The following is a 20,280-nucleotide window of genomic DNA, read 5'->3' as shown; positions in this document are numbered from 1 at the left end:
TAGCTTTTCTATAGAAAATTGCAAAAATTTTGAGTCATTCTTTTGGTGTCTCTGACATTTTCTTTTTTCCTGGTTTACGTCTTCCATTTTCTTGGAGTTGCTCATGAGGCCTTAATCTCATCTACTCTGTATCTTCTTTGTGGAGTGCTCTTATTTGGTGTTTATTAGGCCATTGATTACTTTGCCAGAGGTTACTAAAGCTCTCTGGCCTGCCGATTGTTGAATTTTCCAATGGGTGGGATGAAAGAATAATTCTTAAATCTTTTAATGTATCCCTGAACAGGCCTGGAAAAAATTACTGGCTATTATTCACACTTATTTAATTTTCTTGGTGATGGTGTTGTGGTATCCTCTGCCCCAAGAAAATTGTCTTGACACTCTTCTGGAACCATCAGAAAATTATTTGGAACTATCTGGACTAGAGCTATTTCATACTAAATCATATAGGCCAGTGATTCCAAAACCCTTTCCCATGAGGCATGCTCCTTCTTAGGCTGTTGTTATATAATGAGTTTGGAGACTTTTTCATGAGTAAGATAGACTGCAGGTTATACCCAATTCCAAGATGTTAAATGTAGCTCTTGTCTTTTCATTTATCCAATTGAAACCCAGCAGTGTGCTCTGACCTCATGTCTGAGAATCACTGCTCGAGATAATTGATTGTCCTCTTTTCATACATCGGTTATAGCTCTAGAGATTGCTTAAAGTAAATTGTTGGATTATCAGATTAGTATTATGTTAAATGGTTGTTGACCTACAGGAGAATCTTATTTCTATTAGTTTAGTTCAATTTTTTTTAATTTAAAAATATTTATTGATTCATGCTTTAAAAATTCAGAAATAAATTTTTACAAACAAATCATCCAAGGTCACTTCTCCGCTCTCAATGCTAAGCCATTTTTTCCCACCAAAAATAATAAAGTAATGTATATTTTATGATATAAACTAATCAGTTTATGACAGCTATGATTCTCAAATGCTTTTTAAAAATATAAATAAGATTAAGGGTGCAAACAGACCATATGTAGCAATTTAAAAACCTGGTAGGCAAAGCCTAATTGACCAAATAACCAGTCAGCTGGATTTGGCCTTTTCAGCTACAGATGTTTGTTCAAGACCCCTGCACACATCAGAGGGGTTCCTACCCATGTTCTTAATACAAACACAGCTACTAACACTGATGCTGCAAACAACGACACAGGCACAGAGAGGAAGTTCTGCTGATTCTGTTTTAATCTTCAAGAGATTTTTGTCCTTTACTCTCTTTATTGGCTTCATCTTTTTTCCTTGTAAGAATCCTAGCTGTTGGTATCAGTAAAATAATTTTCTTCCCCATTCTCTTTCTTCTATTTTTTTTTTTTTCGTTAAAGCTGTCTTTATCTTCAGTGAAACTTTTCATCACTTGATTGCTGAAGGACTCAAATATTTTTTTACTTTGGCCTTTCTTTGAAACAAATGTATCAGATATTTCTACTGCTTTTAGGGTGGTAGAATAAAACATTTTTTGCTATCATTCTTACATTTTTCTGAGCAACTCTTTCAAATAGTAGTGGCCTATTTTTAATTTTTTATTCTCTTTTTTTCTAGTTCTCGTCAGTATTCTCATCCTTTCTTTTTCACTCTTGTGGCATGTTCTCTTCCTCTGGAATATACTGTGGGTATTGGAGGGTCGCATTTACATGGCACATGCTTTTCACTTGCACTTCTTGCTAGCGACTCGTGCCTTGGAGACATAGGCCAATGTGTTTCTTTTAATTTTCTTCATCTGCTTCAATGTCTGCCAAAATTTCCCTTCTTTTAGTGGATGTATGACGATCAGGTGGTTTACAGACCGTTAGGAGTTTTGGACACTGGTTCTGTTCTGAGGGCTGTTTCTGATATCTTTCAAGAAGGTCTCCAAAATCAGCAGTCAGACACTTAATCTTTTATTTACATTTCAAATTTTCAGCCTGTTCAGGGCACTTGGGCTTCCTTGTAGTAAAACTTTTGCAAGCTGGTGTAGGTAAAAGCTCTTAGGATCTCAGCTGTTGCTAATGTTTCTGTACAGCTCTTCTTCTAGCCTGTTGAACCATAAGTAGATCGAGGTATAGGTCTGGTTTTAAATCCATTTGTTTCCTTTTAGACTTAAAAAGTCTCTCAGCTGCTTTCCTGGATTGCTTGCTTCTGTTCCTCCCTTGCAATAAACTTAAAAGGTTTTGTGAGGCCAAAAGAATTTCTTGTTTTTCTCCTTTATAGTCCACCTCTGTTGTTCATTTTGCTTGACTACATAATGGTAAGGGGGTGGGGGAAGATGAATGCTGGAACTGGATTGACTTGGAATTTTTTCTTATACTCTGAATCTTCTTGTTTTGCGAGCAGTTTGTGTACCATTTCAATACATGATTTAGATTTCGTGTTCTCTTTCTTCTGTTCTCTAATTATCCTTTGAAAAGGCTCAGATATTGTAATTTTTGGCACCCATTCTTTTGGTTTCTTCTTTGTTTTTTCAACTGCTGGGAAGTCAGCATCCTCACATTGAATATAATCTTTAATAAAAATGTTTGTGCACAAGTTGTTGATGACCTCCTTAGCATAGGTCACCATTCTGTCCTTCTCAGGCTACTCCTTTACTAAGTTGGGCAACTCATCTTCAGAGGAAGTCATAATCAAAGAAGGAGAATGATCTAAACCAGGCTCTGAAATTGAGCCTGATTAACGAGATAGGGTGTTAGAACGTCTTTTCTGATACAGATTTGGAAGCAACACTAGAAACTTCTTTCTTGACGATCATTGGCTGAACTTACTTTAAATTTAATTTACTCTAGCTCATTTTCTCTAGCTTTGCCATAGTTTTCATGTAGGCAGGATTGAGCTCTTTTAGTTTCCCTAAAATATTCTTCATTAGAGTGGTAAATATCAGAAAAGTCCGTGAGGTCCTCATACTTATACATGTTTGTTCATCCACACCAGAAACGTTGGTGTTAAAATCAACCAGCACCTGGGCCAACAACACTGCCTCCTGTTCTTCCTCCTTCACCAAGGCAGCTGCCACCACCACCAGAGCCTCCAGGAGATCTTGGCCTTTCTACTCAGTGATACATGTTCTGGCATTGGGATTCAGTGGGGTTTGCACAAACTGTAGGCCACCAGCTTCACAGCCTGAGGCACTGGCCAGGGTGGAAAACTGAAGTGGCCTCAGACTAAACAGCAGCTCCCTGCTTGGGGCCAAGAAATTCTAATTCAGTTTTTTATAGCAAATTTTTACTGTGGTATGACACACATAACATAAAATGATTTTAATCATTTAAAGTTTGTGATCCAGTGGTGTTTAGTATATTCAAGTGTAGTACAAACATTAGCACTGTCTGGTTCCACAACATTTTTATCATCCCAAAAGGAAACCCTCATTTCCATTAGCATTTCCCAGTACCTCCTTCTCAAAGCCCCTGGCAAGTACCAGTCTACTTTCCGTTTGTATGGCTTTGCCAATTCTGGACATTTCATGTAAATGAAATTATGTAATTTTTTTTTTTTAATATCTGGTGTCTTTCATTTAGCATATTGTTTTCAAGGTTCTACCTCCTCTTGCCACCAGTTCTGTAGTAATGTTTCATTCTTTTTTTATGGCTGAATAATATTCCATTGTCTTTATATGCCGTGATTTAGTTATCCACCTTCTAGCTATTGTAAATAGCAATGCTATGAACATTCTTGTACAAGTTTTTGTTTGAATACTCATTTTTAATTCTTTTGAATGGAAATGCTGGGTTTGCAGCTATTTGGCAAAGTATTCTGTAACCATTTAAACATCAACAACCATATTACTTGCTAACAATTTACAATTGCACCCACTCTCTTAACACTGGTCAACTGGTATGCCTCAAAAAAAAAAAAATGGTTCTCTCACCTTCAGATGAAAAATGATGACATTGATGAATTTATGAACACTGATTTGATTTTCAAATCTGCAATTAAAAATTGTGGTAGTGATGATTTCTCCTTGTGGCATCTTATTATAGTCCAACCTAGTTTTTGCCTTTATCCACAGTGGAATCAGAATGGAATCTCTCTATAAGAAAAGAAAGAAAATTCTTAGCTAGTTAATAGCTTGATTTACTAAGAGACCAAAAGGCTGATTTTTGTGAAATTTAATACCTATTTCTTGTCTACAGTTACAGCCAATAGGAGAGATCAAAGGAGAAACTTCTAGGACAACTTATAATTTTCAATCAGTTTTATTTAGATAATAGGCTTTGCTTTGCGTAAACTTTAATAGCTTTATTCCACTGTAATCAGTTAACCAACGAGGGCTAATTTAGGCACACACTAGATATAGTATGTCATGATCTATTTTCGGCATCTTTCTAAGCCCCCTCTTCCACCTAACTAGTGTCTCCTACCACATTTGAAGAAACAAAAATGAAACTAACCTTCTCAGAGGTAATTTTTTTCAGTAGTGAAATTCATTTTGTTTTGCCGGAACAGTTATCATAGAAGCAGCCAATACAGCTTTCTTTCATCCTCTATGTATTTGGTAAAAGTTTTGGCAGCTAATACTCTCAAAGGCTTGTCTGTTTCAGAGTTCTAATACCAACAAAATATTGTACATGGTATATAATTATTGTACATTAATTTGGGTTTGAAATTTTTTGAGAATTTATTATAATTCTTTAGAGTTGTATCATCCAATATAGTAGCCTCTAGCCATATGTGACTATATAAGTTTAAATAAATTAAAATTAAATAAAATTTAAAATTCGGTTCATAAGTTACACTAGACACACTTCAAGTGCTCAATAGCCTTATGTGGCTAGTGCTTACTGTTTTGGACAGCACAGCTATAGAACATTTTCATCATCATAGTAAGTTCAATTGGACAATGCTGCCTTAGATAATTGGGGAAAACCATCTGGAGTTCCAAAACCACTGTGCATCACAGAAGAAAACAGGTCCAATAAAGCTGAAAGAAACCTTAAAAATCATCTGAGATGAGTCGTTTGCTTAATAGACCTAAAGGAAGATAGGTTTGAGGCGGGGCTAGTGACTTGTCAAAAATCCCATAACTAGTTACTGGCAAACCTTTAATAACTTTATATCATACTTTTTCTCACAAAAAATGGCATATGAATTGCCCATTAGTGTGTCAAAAGTTAATGTAATGTCAAAATAGTAAATGACTATCTTATCGCCCTCCTTTTCTTCATCACCAAGCTCCTTGAGAGTCTATACTCGTGGTCCCTCTTTGTCTCTGCCTATTTACTCTGGAATCTCTTGAGATATAGCTTCAGGCCTTATTACCACTAAAATTTCTCCATCAAGGTCGTGAATAGCAGCTTAGTCACTAAATCCAAAGAACATTTCCTATTTTGTAATTTATTTTTTGAATTCTATTTTGTAATCTTGGAATATTGAAGAATAGTTGGCTGGAAGTTCCTTCTTTATTCTTTTTCTTTCAGCCCTACCTTCTGTTCCACTGCTCTTCCTGTTGTTCCTCTCAAGTTTCTACTCCTTTTTCATCTCCTAAATGGGACCATTCAAAGGACCCATCGTTTCCTTTATTATTGTTCTCCCTAAACTTACTCCCTTGGGACATTTACCTAATATCAGAACTTCAGCTACTCTCCAGGTGACTGGCTTCTCACCTGTAACTAATTCTGATCTGATCTACTGTGAACTTGGGTCTCCTGGCCAGGTGCCTCACAGGAACCTCAAACCTAACATGCTGAACACCCTAGCTGGTTATCTTTCTCCTCTAGGCCGCCTTCCTCCCATGCATCCTATTTTTCTTAAAGACACAATAATTCCCTGAGCTACCCAGAATTGAACTCTACAACTATCACTATCTCCTAAGGATGACCAAACATCCTAGTTTGTCCAGGAGTGAAAGGTTTCTTAGGAATGAGACTGTAAGTATTGAAACTGCAAGAGTCCTTGGCAAATGGGTTGGTCACCCTACCTATTCTTTCTTGCTACCATATCTAATCAGCCAGCAATTTCCTTCATTTCTATTTCTACAGTCTTTCTCAGATTTGTCTCTTTTATCCCACCCTTGTTTGGTTCTATATTATCTCTCTTCAGATTTCTTGCAATAGCCTCTTAATTAATCTCTCTACTTCCAGTCATTCTCCCTTTAAGCCATCCTCAGCTTAGTCATGCCACTCATTTGTTTCAAAATATTCCTTGAGGATATGGGGAGGGAATAGAAGGTAGATTGGTAACAAAAGGCAAACTCTGCTTTGAAGAGTAGAGTAAAAGCAAAATGAAATAACAAGAGTTTTGTTTCTTTCTCTTCTGAGTCCAAAGTTCACAGGCACCAAATTGCCAGATCTAGGAAATGACTTAGGCCTGCAGTCATTAGTGTGGGAATTTGGGAAGTAAAATTCTTTATGCACACTACTTCCTTCTGCCACCATCTCTGTGCTACTTTGCTAGTGTTCTTCTCCCTCCTTTGTCTCTAGTCGTATTTGATTAGAGAGCATTGTTTCTAGACATGCAGTTTTTCCCCAGAGGCTCCTCTCCCAGTTTTCCCCAGTGGCAAAACTCTTGGCCTGGTATTTAATGTTGTTCATGGCCAGGTTCTGAACAAGTTTTCATGCTTTATATTACTCTGCTCTCATTCAGACCGTTAATGCTCCAGCCTCTGAGTAATTCACTCTTCTCTATGACCATCCTCTGCCCTTCCACATACACACGCTTGCACATGGCACATTTTGTCTGTTGTCTTACTCCCATGTCTACGTGTCCCACCCTACCCATATTTTGTATCTTCGCTGATATGCCATCTCCATTGTGATATGTATGCCATGGAAAATAAAAAGCCCTCTTCCTTTTTTACAGGGTTACGTCCTTTGAGAGTCATTAGATGTCAAGACAACTTAATGAAACATTGTGTTCTCCACCCAAAAGATGTGAGGAAAAGCCTCATTTAAGTTTAGTGCAGAAAGACACCTTTTTACAAAAGTAGTGTAACTTCGTCGCTTGCCTCCTAACTCAATTTGGTTCCCCAAATTAAGTAATTAAAAGAATTAGGAGAGATTTGTGAAATTCTTTCATCCAGAGGCATTGTCTCATCCTCTGGCTTTCCAAGATTTACAATGCCACCAATGTGCTTTGAAAAAGTAAGTTATTACAAGTTTATATTTCATTGGAGCTTATTTCTATCCAGGAAAGGCTAGAAAAAAAAAAGCAGTAATTGTTTTAGAATGCAATATGACTCTAGATAGTTCTAAGATGGACATAATCTCTGTCCTCTACATTTCTATAATTTTATATGCATCTTTCATGGTGTTTTTTATTTCCTTATCTTGTGTATTCCACATTCTTCTATCAACATATGTCTTTGACACTCTTTCTCAATCTCATCTTTGAGTTTCTCTTTCTCTATTCACTACTATAACTGGAATTTCCCAGTGCTCAGTCCTGAGTTCCCACTTTATTTCATTTCATACTTTTTCAGCAATCTTACCTTACCCATAAATTCAGTTAATGTCTATAAATGACCACATCCAAATTTATATCTTCATTTCAGACTCTTTATGCTCTCTCTCTCTTTCTACACACACAGACACACACACACACACACACACACACACACACACACACACACACACACACACACAGTTGAAGTTCATAAAGGCTCCAAAAACAGAGTATCATATAATAGCAAGTTGTTTCCTGTTTTTACCCGTGCTGTGCCTTTCCTGATATTTTCCTGGTATTTACTCCTCTGCAGGATTCTACTGAAGCCAAATAAATTCTTTTTTCTAGGAAAAATAATCTTGACCAAAGATATTTCTGGAAGAAGCTTGGAGAAGGTTATCTAACGGCAATGCCTTTGAGAGATGGTCCATGCTTTCTGGCAACTGAGATTTTTGTCTGACTTTTTCATTTCTTTTCTAATTCTGAAAACTATAAAGAACCTTCTAATACATATCTTTTTCTTTGCTAAAGCCAGGCAGAGTTCATTTCCATTGCTCAAAACCAAAGAACCTAGCTTTTCATTGTATTGGCATTAGAGGATATATGCAATAAAAATCTCGTAAATAAAATCATGACTAATCCAGAGTTATAGACTAATTAAGCATAGTCTAACCTTTTTTTTTTTATCTAGAGTGCTTTGATGAAAAATAAACTGGGATAGATAAAGATTGTAGGAGAAAATAGCTAACATAACTAAGGGGAAAAAAACGTTTATAACCACCTTTACAATATGTATGTACATTCAAAGGGTATAGATAGATTACATATTTATTTTCATCTTTTTTGAATATTGTGTTTGGAGTATTGTAAAAATGTATCAAAGAGTACTTCTGCCTTCAATAAACTTGAGTCTAGTAGACTAGAAGGTAACCCAAACACAAACAATTGCAAGGAGGAAATGGAAGAGCATTTTGCTTCATTCAACATTGTAGTCTTCATAGCAACAATGGGAAGTAGGTATTATTATTCTACATAATCCTCACAGATGAAGATTATGAGGCTCAGAGAGTTCAAGTTATTTTTTAAAATCACAAAATTAGACAACAATTGAGCCAAAATTCAAATATTGACCTATTCTTTGTTCACATCAAAATGAGATTTCTAAGTACAATAAGCAGAAAAGGTTAAAGATTGTGTAAGTATAGAAAAAGGAGATATTTCTTTCAACCGCAGAAATGTTACAAGGCTTCAGAGAGGTGAGGGCTGAGCTTGAAGCTTGGGAAACTTTTTTAAGTTAAAATATAAAGAAGGTTGCTTCAGATGGTGAGAATAATATAAACAAGTAGGGGTTTAAACAAAGGTCAGTGAATAGTTGTTTGGGGTTATGGGCATTTTCAGGAAAATATTGAGAAAAGTAGTTTGAGCTAAAATCTTGGAGGACCTCAACTGTTGGGATAAAGAACTAACTTTTCTTTATTGCAAACCCATCAGAGCCCCAACTTGGTACCTCTTCATCAATATTAAATTTGAAGGTATTTTATACAATATACCACATTTTAATACTTCTTGTTTACTTAGAGCACTTGTGGATTTATTCTGAGAGTCACCTATGTAACCACATTTGGTTCAGATAAAACCTAGCATTTGCTTAGTCATTCATTTCTTTACTCATTTTTCATTTTAAACATATATAAATTACCTACTATTTAACAGATATTCTAATAGGTACCATGGATATAATCATAAGATACTCTATCCTCCATGTACTGAGGAGAATTATATGTAAATCAATAATTGTAGGAGAATGTGATAGATACTGAAACAAAAATGTAGTATGGGTACTACAGGAGCAACAATAAGATTAGTTAGACAATTCCTTAATTACCTAGTCCGGATGGCCAAATGGCCCAAATGAGTGACCAAAAATCAGTTCTGAATATGATGGTCACTTGTCCTCTTAAATTGGACCATTAGTTGTTGGTGTTTCTCAGCATTTTGGCTAAAACATACTTATGAGCATAACAGAAGCATTCAATGAGGCTAGTAAGGTTATTTTGAGGCGAGGTTGAGTAAGGTCTTGGAAAACACTCCAAGGTGCTGCTTGTATAAACAGTTGCTTTAAAATCTCTTATTATGTGAGACTCAATCACTTAGCTATAAGTTCAGCCTGAAGCTCTTATTAGAAAACACTTGTGAAATTCCCTATTATTGCACATCATGTTGCTTTGTTTTTAGCTAATGTTTCCTAACATAGTTTTATCTAATAGAATCAATTAGCTGTAATTTATTCAGAGTTCAAGAAGTTTGGATTTCAGCTGGGGAAGAATAATACTAAGTTCCATGGTTCACTCTTTTACTGTGGACATAGGTATGTTTATTTTAACTTCCCTATGCCTCAGCTTCCTGAATCTTTAAAACGAAGGTAATAATTCCTGCCTCATGGAGTTGTTAAATGTAATATTGCCTAAACAGCACTTAATTCTAAGCCTCACACACAATAATATTTAATAATATCAAGATAATAATAAGAACTATAGACCTCCATCGAAAAAAATTTCCTCCACATACTTGGTGTCCTGTCTCAACTAAGCCTGAAGCACAACTTAGTCATATTTTCCTTATTCTATATCAAAGCATCTCCCATTCTCCTCAGAATATCTTCTTAGTGTTCATCATTTCCCTAAAGCTCCTGCTCAATCCCTAGACCTCTCACTTTCAATAGACAAAGTTGTCACCAGACAGGAGCTCCTTGAGCTTCTGGTCAGCCCCAGCTGCAGACCATACATATGCCCATCTGTATCACTTCTTTCCAGGCTCAGAGGAAGAGGAATCATTTCTATTCAAGGCTAGCTTCTCACCTGTGCTCTGATTCTACTACTTCCTGACTTCTCTGGCCCTTAGCTTCTCAATTATTTACTTTTCTCTTTATATTTCTTATGGTGCTTTCAACCTATAAACACGCTAGGTGCACGTGCTCTCTCTCCCTCTTTCTCTTTTATTGTCTCAGTCTATAGAAAAGGTGCCATCTATATGGTATGCTACATCTACTCTCACACACTCATATACATATACATACATACATATTTATATGAGTACGTATGTACTCATATATATATATACACACACATATATACATATACACATAGATAACTAGGTAGATAGATATGTAAGTAGGTAGATGGATGGATGGATGGATGAATTATGGATGGATGAATGTGGATGTATAGATAATATATATAGACAAATTTATATATTTATACATAGTTCCTTAGAACTACAGCACATCTCAGGTCACAGTTCCCTCTCTTCTAATCTAAACCTTGTGTAATCTGGTTCTATCCCTGTGGCTTCTCTGAAACTAGCTCTGTAATATGACAAATTCAATGAAAAATTTTCAGTTGTCATCTTAATCGATTACAGCTACTCATATTGTTCAAAAGTGATGGTAATAGTAAAAGTCTTCACAGATGTGCAAGGGTTCCTAAGTTATATCACACAGCACAGTTTAGTGATTACAGATTTAGACTTTGATTTCATGATGCCTGGGCTCAAATTTCAGCTCTGCCACTTGATGGCTGCGGAGCTTTAGGCAATCTACTTAACTTCTCTGTGTCATAACTTTCTCACCTGTATAAAGTTGGTGATAATAATAACTTGCTCTTATGGTTATTGTATAAATTAAATGAGTTAACACAAATAAAAAAACAGCATCTGGCACATGGTAAGCGCTAAGCAAATATTAGTTATAATTACTCATTTACTCTTTCTGAAAGAAAGCTTACTCAAAGACATATACTATTATCCAGTCAGTTGAAATACAATTAAAGAATACTAGGTAAGAAGCTATGTATATATACATATACTCACAAAAACATGAATGAGTAATGTAGAATTTACTCAAGAAATTTAAATAAGAGAGGGGCACCGATTTACATCACACAACGAACAACCTAAAAAAAAAAAAACTCACCTAAATACCATGCATTCAAATAAGAGTTTTCCTGTTTTCCCCACAGACTGATCAGCTGCTCCTTCCTCATCTCCTTTAAAGTATTTATCCCCTTTTTTCCACCGTGGGAAGTGCCCAAGGCTTACTTCCACCCTGCATTGGGCTTGTCAAAGCATATTTTCAATAAGGCTACTCTCTCCCATAGATCATCTGTTAAAATATATATTTTTTTCTATAATGCATAATCTATTTAGTCATAAAAAGACATTAAAATTTAAAACTTGCTACATTTATTGGCTATGTCACATTCCTATTTAGAACCTTCCAGTGGTCTCCCACTGCCTTCAGGGTCACAAGAGCTTCCTCTCGCTTTATCTCCCACCCCTCTCTGACTTATAGTTCAGGCCCTAAAATACCAAACAGAGGGTTTGCTGCACACACCAAGCTGATTCGTGTCCCTTTGTCTTTGCTCATATGGCTACCTTCATGAAGGATATGGGTTCTGCCCCCAGCTCCTTCTGCCATCCTCTACTCCTCAGAGCAGGCAGCTGCTTTCCAATGAACCTCCCAGGTGCAGCCTTCCCTGGGGCCTGACTGCATGTTACCCTTGGGAATAAAATAATTTGTGTTCTTGTCCACATTCCCTTCTAGACTATAAGCTTCCTAAGAGCAGGAAACATATCTTACTCATCTTTATATTAATCATTCTAGAATGTTCCTCCAACATGATACAAGCTGCAAAAATTAAACTCAAGTGACACTGGTATGAGAATTTTATCCATCAGTGAATATATGAGATGAGGGAATCCTTAGCATAAAATACTCCCTCCCCCCCCCCTATTCCATGTATGTTCACGAAACTATTTTGGCTAAGTACTCAAATAATTGGAGTGCCAAGCACCAAGACCTAAAAACATCAGTCTTTTGAGAGATGAAGTAGATAACACTAGTTGAAAATAATACTTTGTGTGTGGCTCTTGGTGCGAGAGCTCCTGCCTTTAGCTCTATTAATGGCAGGTGTGGAGAAAGCTGGGGAAAATGTAATAAGTGAACTGACAAAATTTTTAACTTCTTTTCCCAGTGTGCTTGGGAGACTATCCGTAGCCAAAAATGCTGAGTACAGACAAAATACTTTGGTGCTCTTTAAATCACCCTGATCTTGAAAGCAATTAACCGTGCTTTGATAATTGAATTGATTTTTCCTTCCTTATTGAGGAGCACTGACATTGACTAGGGAACTGAAGGAAAATCTCCTGAATATCATTAAAAATTAGCTTTATTGAACTGCTTAGTATACATTTCAAATATTTTTAAAAGTGAACTAACAAAGCTAAATAAAAAAATAAATGCAATCAAGTGTGCTACTACCTTATAATACCATAGTTAAAAACAAATGAATAATTCTGGACACTTTAAAAAAATAGAGAGAAAGTGTAGTTCTACTCCCTCTACCCATCATCATTTTTATATATAATTCAAAAACAGTCCTATTAATTTGGCTTAGACTTTCCTAGAATAGTTGCCTTAGATTGAGACCACAAAGGAAAAGTTGATCAGAATGACAATTATTGCTAAATGTATCAGGCTTGTTAGAATAGATAGTGCTTACAGACCATACTGTGGTAAAATTCTTAACTTATAGACATAGAAATTATACTGCTGCACTGGGCTCAAATGAGATGCCACAAAAGTGATTATTTTTTTTAAGATTACAGGAACTACAGAGAGTATGCAGCTATAGAGTTAATGTTTGTGTCCCTCCAAAATTCATATGTTGAAACCTAACCCTCGAGAAGATAACATTAGGACATGGGGCTTTTGTAAAGTAATTAGGTCATGAGGGCAGAGCCCTTCTTATTGGGGTTAATGCCCTGATGAAAGAGAGCTTTATGTCCCCTTTCTGATATGTGAGGACACAATGAGGTCAGCATTCTGTAGATCAGAAGAGGACACTCACTAGAACCAGACCATGCTGGCAATCTGATCTTGACTTCCAGCCTTTGCTGATTTTAAGCAACCCAGTTTATGGTGTTTTGTTATAACAGCTTAAATGGACTAAGAAAAATGTGGCTTGACAAAAATTTTCCCACATCCAAGATGGCCAAGGTTGCATACAGAAATGCTACTTCTGGAAGAATCTGTTGCTCTTTGGGTCCACTTTCTTATTTTCTGGGTTTGCTAAGTTCGCTCAGAGTACATGTGGTATCCTTTAAACTTTACCCCTAGTCTACTTTGGTTGCATGTCTTTGTTTCCTACTAAAACTTTCTCTTAATATTGATTCAGAACTCTATTGATTCAGAACTCAGAAATTTAGGAATATTAAAAAGCCAGATTTCTTTTACATAGAAACACATGATAATTTGTTTTCAAAACCACATCTCTAAAGCACCAAAGAAACCATGAAATACTTCATTGATAGGCAGCAAATCAAGATCTCAGAGTGAGTTTTGAGGGTAAGGATAATTGAGTTTATTTTCTCTGAAAATTAGTAATCCTCAAATGCTATAAAATTTTATTTATGTTATTCAACCAAGCAGATTCCCTGATGCTCAATGATTCAAGACAAATAATTATTCGTTGTGCAAAGAAATTTTACTTTGAAATTTGAATTGCATGGCTGTTGAGTATGAAAATATACATTAAAGAGTCTAATTTTGGAAATTATATGATAATACCCTCAATTGTTTGATTTCATAACAGAAAGATATAATTTTGGAGGAACTCTTTATTAGGAGGGTATTCTGGATGGAGTGAATCAAAAACAGTTTAATAATTTTACTAATTTTTAATAAAATTTCACCTTAATTTCAGCAAATTTCAATTAGTGAACACTTATTGAGTTTTACTCTATGCACCCTAATAGCTACCTAGGAAAGAAAGATAAGAGAAGCAAAAAGACAAAAAATAAAGGACAAAAAAAAAAAAAAGAAAGAAAGAAAAGAAGCCAAGTACAGTGTAGAGTCTGTGAGGTCAGGCAGAAATGAGCATCAACTCTATTGCTGTTATCTGGGCAACACTGCCCCCAGAATCATCATCTGTCCCATGAGCACAATAATGCTTTCCCTTATAGGACTTCAGGTTGAATATAATGGTATCATATATCTAATATATTTTACATAATATCTAACACACGGGACTTACTTAACAAATGGAGGGTAATCTAATTTCATTTAGTAAATTCACCATAACCATTGATATTCCTTTCTCACTTCCCTGAATTTTTCTCTACTGCATTAATCTTCCTTGCTGTACCAATATTTAAACATTTATCATTTCTCCCATCTTATAAATACTCTGTCTTGGCCTCATTTTCCCCTCCAGTTACTATCTTATGTCTCTGATTCCCATTACAACTCTTCAAAAGAGGGGCTACTGAGTGTTGAGCTATTGAGTGGGTTAACAAAATAAGTAGATCTCAAGCTTGACAAATAGCATGGTCACAGAAGCAGCTCAACTGGTGAAAGAGACTAGACACACATGCACACATGCACAAACACACACACACCATACACGTACACATACACATATAAGCACATACACACCACACACTGATGAATGGGATAGAGAAAGAATAAAATAGAGGTGAGATCGCCAAGATGCTTTAATGACATGATAATCAGGACTTAAAAAGGAAAAGATAATCAATGGTGTCAAGAACTGCAAAAAGATTATGGTGTATAAAACTCTCAAGATTGCTCCTGGGTTGGTCAATTAGGACTTTCTAAAAAAAAAAATCTCAGTAGGGTGAAGAGAGAAACATATTCCCGATAGTTTATATAATCTCAGTAATTCCTCTCTTCCCTTTATCTCTTAATTTTAATACAACCAGGTCTTTTTCTTAATGCCCTTCTAAAACTGTTCTCATCAAGATTACCAGTGACCTCTACATTACTAACTCCTTTAATCAGTTCTCAGTCTTCATTGTATACCAACTGTAGCGTTTGATAAAGATAATCACTCTCTAACCCTTGAAACACCTTCTTGACTCAGATTTCAAAATATCCCTGTCCTGGGTTTTCTTCTTATCCAGCTGACAACTTTTTTTCTGATTCATCATATATGTCTTTTCTTTAATGTAGGAGTATCCCAGGGCTCAAGCCATAGACCTCTTCCCCTCTCTTCTCCTCTCCTCTCCTCTCCTCATTTCTCCTCAGACCTCCCCTCTCCTCCTGCCCACTTTTCACCTTCCCCCCCTCCCCTCCCCTCACCCTCCATCCCCTCCACTCTACTGCACTAAGTTCCATGGCATTAAATGCTATCTATATGTTGGCTATCTCCAAATTTATATTTCTAGCACAAACCACTCATACGACTCCAGATTTGCATATTTAGCCACTGTTTGACATCACCATTTGGATGTGTTTAGGCAACTCAAAATTAATATGTCCAGAAATAAACTCTTGCCCTTTCTATTATCTATCGTTGTACAGATTTCCACTAATGTTAGCTCTGTTCCTTCAGTTCTTGAGTCCAGAAATCTTGGCATGTTTCTTGTTGCTTCTAATTGCTTTTATACTCCATATGATGATTTTAAAATACATCCAGTAATTCTTTGTTACTTTTTCCTTCAAATGGCGGAAACCAATTCCCTTGCCTTCAAGAGTAAGTTGCACTTACTTGCTTGACTCTAATAAACACAATAAAATGAAAGTAGAGATGTGCAACTTTGAAGACTAGGTCATAAAAGGCACTGTGGCTTTCTCTTTTCTAACTCTGGGTATGTTAGTCTGCACAAGCTTCCATAATGAAATATCATTCACTGAGTGACTTAAACAATAGAAATTTATTTTCTTACAGTACTAAAGGCTTAAAGTTCCAGACCAAAGGCCAGTGGGCTTGGTTTCTGTTGAGAGCTGTCTTCCTGGCTTACAGACAGCTGCCTTCTTACTGTGTTCGCATGTGGAAGTAGGAAAGGAGGGAGAGAGAGAGAGACAGACAGACAGACAGACAGAGAGAGACAGAGACAGACAGACAGACAGAGAAAGCACATTCACCATTCACTCTGGGGTTATCTTATAAGAACACTAATCATATTGGATCAAGACCCCACCCTTATTACTTCATTTAACCTTAATTATATTCATAAACACTCTATCTTCAAATACAGTCACGTTGGAGGTTGGAGCTTCAACTTATGAATTTTGGGGGCAGGCCACAATCATTCAGTCCATAACACTGAGAGAAGTTAGTGGTCATGTAATAAGGATACTCAGGTAGTCTATGAGAGGCCTGTGTGGCAAGGAACTAAAGCCTCCTGCCTATAGCCATGTGACTGAGCCATATTAGAAGCAGATCATTTAGCCTCAGTCAAGCCTTTAGATGATAATGACCCCTGACAACGTCCTGACTGCCACTTAATGAGACCCTGAGCCAGAATTACCCAGCTAAGCTGCTTTCAAATTCCTGATCCACAAAAACTGTGAGATAACAAATATTTGTCATTTTTATCCACTAAGTTTTGGGCTAAATTTTTATGAAGCAATAGATAGCTAAAACTCTCACATCCAATCCATCAGCAAAGTGGATTGGCTCTACCTTCAAAATACATCTAGAATCCAACTACTTAAACTGTTATTTCTTACATTCATTCACCCTCATTCTCTGCTTTTGTCAGTGGCTTTCTTATCATTCCTGGATCATGTCTGGCATCTTCTAACCTCAGGGCCTCTGTCCTTTCTATTCCTCTTGCCTAAAGTACACTTCCAGATATCTTTATGGCTTACTCCTTTTTCTAATGTTTGTTTAAGTATTAATTTACTCTTTCTGATTCTCCTTCCGTTTCCATAGCTCTGTCACCTAATACACTATATAGTTTACTCTTCTAGTTTCTTCTAATTCTGCCTCCCAACAGAATGCTAACTTCATGAGGGCAGGGATTTTGTCTGTTTTTTTTACTCCTGCATCCTCAGTATTAATATGTGCCTGACACATATTATGCATTCATTAAATATTTGTTGAAAGAATAAATGAGATAAATAGGCAATGCAATTTTTAAGGTGAAAAATAAACTTGCTAAAAGTCACACATTTATGTCACGGGATTTCAAAATATGAACCTAGGTTTCTCTTGACTATAACACACTACAGTATAGTAATTTTTTTCCATAGGAAGTATAATTAAAATACAGTTCTCCTCCTTTTTTTTCTTCTCTGTGAAGACCAGAAAGAAAGATGGTCCTATCAACAATCTGAATGATACCTCACATGGCAGCGACTTTCTCATTGCTGGAGGTAACAAAACAGAAGATGAATGGCCACTAACTGATGATAATGTAGAAGGGTCGTTGCACTGTATAACAGTTAACCAGGCAATCTGAGCTTGGTCCCTTCTAATACTGGCAAAATGTTCCAGCAATCAACAAGGAGTCATTGCACAGACATTTCATTTCCAGCTTTGTGAAGGAAAAAGATGAACTAAGGAAGAGTCAAAAGTCAATCTACAGCTATCCATGCGGGTAGCTGTAGAGCTTGCGGCTCTGAGGAGGCAGACTCAGTAACCTGGAATGTGCAGGGGGTACTTTGGACTTGCCTTTGACATTTTAAACATTAGGAACATCCAAATGTATTATATCCTGAGGCAAGATGAGTAATGCTCACTACTTTCCTTGAGGGATGGAAAAAGGATAGAAAGGAAATGGGAAAATCTCTCTTTGCACAGTTTAGCACAAACAGCATTTGTGTCAGAGGGCTGCTTTTTTTAGGAACACCAAATCAGTGAATATTTTTGATCAAACACTCTAGGGGCCACATTTAAATTGGTCTGGGTATTGAAGATAGGAAAGTAAAATTGGTTCTTCATTTTTCTGATCAGACTCAAAAACAAGAAGCAAGAAGCCTTGACTAGGTTATTTTACTAGAGAAAAATAATTATAGTGGTCCACTTTTATCCATGAAAGATACATTCCAAGACCCCCAGTGGATGCCTGAAACCATGGATAGTAGGAATAGTACCAAACTCTATATGTACTATGTTTTTTCCTGTACATACATGCAATTTATGGCTTTTCTTTGGCATATCCAAATTGCCAGCATCACACTCTTGAACTTCGCGGCCATTATTAAGTAAAACAAGGGTTATTTGAACACGCGAGATAGTTGATCTGATCGCTGAGAAGGTTATCAAGTAATTAATGGGCAGGGAGCTTATGTAGTGTGGAGATGCTGGACAAAGGGATGATTCATGTCCTGGGTAGGACAAAGTGGGACGACGTGAGATTTCACCACGCTACTCAGAACGGTATGCAATTAAATCTTATGACTTGTTTATTTCTGGAATATTCTATTTAATATCTTCATATCTTCTTCGATCATGAGTAACTGAAACAGCAGAAGGTAAAGTCACAGATAAGAGAGGACTACTGTATCCTGAAGCAATACATTTAGCCTAGACTGACTGCTGCTGAGGTTGTAGGGGAAATATGATACACTTGGCTCCCAGAATGGATCAGATACCGAGTGTTCATTGTTGTACAGATGTCCCAATGGCCAGTGGGCAGGAAGAGCTCAGGACTCAGTTTCATGCAAATGGGGAAGATACTCCTGGAATTTCAGTCATGAACCTTGCACCTCACAGAAGGGTGTGCTTGGGCTATCTAATTTGAAAACCAAATGAAATCCAGCTTTCTTCCTCATGCACCCTATCACAGAACGCTGCTTTATTCATTCTGCTTTTCATAACAATGGGAGGTGTCAAAATGAATGATGTTGAAGTGGTTATTGGAAAAGTGCCATGTAGTACATTTGCACGATATTGTTAAAATGTAAATCAAGTCAACTTCATTAGAATGTTTAGTAGTTTCAAAATCAGGCTAGAGTCCTTTGCTGGGCTCAGTTCCCAGCTGGAAGAGTAGTTTCCCCTGCACAGCTGTCCCTGCTACTAACTGTTTGGGGGCAGAGATGGTATTTGAATATGGATTTGAACTGACAAATATTCTCAGTACACATTTTATGTCAGTTTTTCCACATTAGGAAATAGGTTTTGTTCATTCATCTGACCTTGATAAGAATGTAAACTCTGGCAGCATGGGGCACTATAGAAACATGAGATGCCACTGCTGTTCTTGCCAATTATAATTGTAGTGCCATGGCCTTGGGTTTCAATTAGGCAGAGCAGCAAGCCCTAGGTCAGGCAGCCGTAGGTTGCAGTGCACAGTACAGGGGGAGACAGAGCTCCTCTTGCTACTTTGCAGGAGTGGCTCAGCTTGATGAGTGCAGTTGAGGCCATCATCGTCAGGCTTCAGTGGTCCGGTTTGGTTAAAAAAAAGTATGTCTCCAGCTTGACTGACAACATGGCCATAGAAGCAGCTTAGGAGAGCAGCATAGGACATACACACACACACACACACACACACACACACACACCAGCTCGCACACACATACGCACAACACAGGAACTGGTGAATAGCCAGAGAAAGAATAGAATAGAGGTAGGATAATCAAGATGGTTTAATGACACAAAAGTCTTCGTAAAAAAGGAAAAAGGTCAAGTTGTAAACATTCAAAAAAGTTCTGGGACTTGTCAATTAGGATATCATCAGTGACTCTAAAAAAGGGGTTGGACAACTATGGCTGCTGCCTGTTTTTTATGGTCCACAAGCTAACAGTGGTTTTTACATCTGTAACTATAAACTATTTAACAGCTGTGGGAAGAGCTAAATATGTTGCCTCTTGTCCTGATGCCTATAATGTTTGCTATCTGGACCTTGATAGAAAAAAACTTTGCCTACCTCTGCTCTAAAAAGATATTTTGGTAGAGTGAAGAGGGAAACTAAAGAAATATGTACCAGATGTCTTTATACATGACATAGGAAGACCTAACTTGTGGCTGGGAAGTGGGAGGCGGGCTTCCATACCTTGGCAACACACAAGAACCTCTTGAGATTTTACATATACAGATGCCTTGGTCCTTATCTCAATATATTTTTGGTTTAATA

The 20,280-nt window shown here is 36.9% G+C and overlaps 1 pseudogene; it reads right to left on the bottom strand.

Annotated features, from left to right (window-relative positions):
• Positions 1–1,231: 1,231 nt before the first annotated feature.
• On the bottom strand, positions 1,232–6,711 carry LOC107507198 (annotated as a pseudogene).
• Positions 6,712–20,280: the final 13,569 nt, after the last annotated feature.

The sequence above is a fragment of the Rousettus aegyptiacus genome, unplaced genomic scaffold (genome assembly GCF_014176215.1).
Source record: "Rousettus aegyptiacus isolate mRouAeg1 unplaced genomic scaffold, mRouAeg1.p scaffold_m13_p_1, whole genome shotgun sequence".
Lineage (NCBI taxonomy): Eukaryota > Metazoa > Chordata > Mammalia > Chiroptera > Pteropodidae > Rousettus > Rousettus aegyptiacus.
The sequence above is the reverse complement of the archived record's forward strand: the minus strand, read 5'-3'. Positions and strand labels throughout refer to the sequence as shown.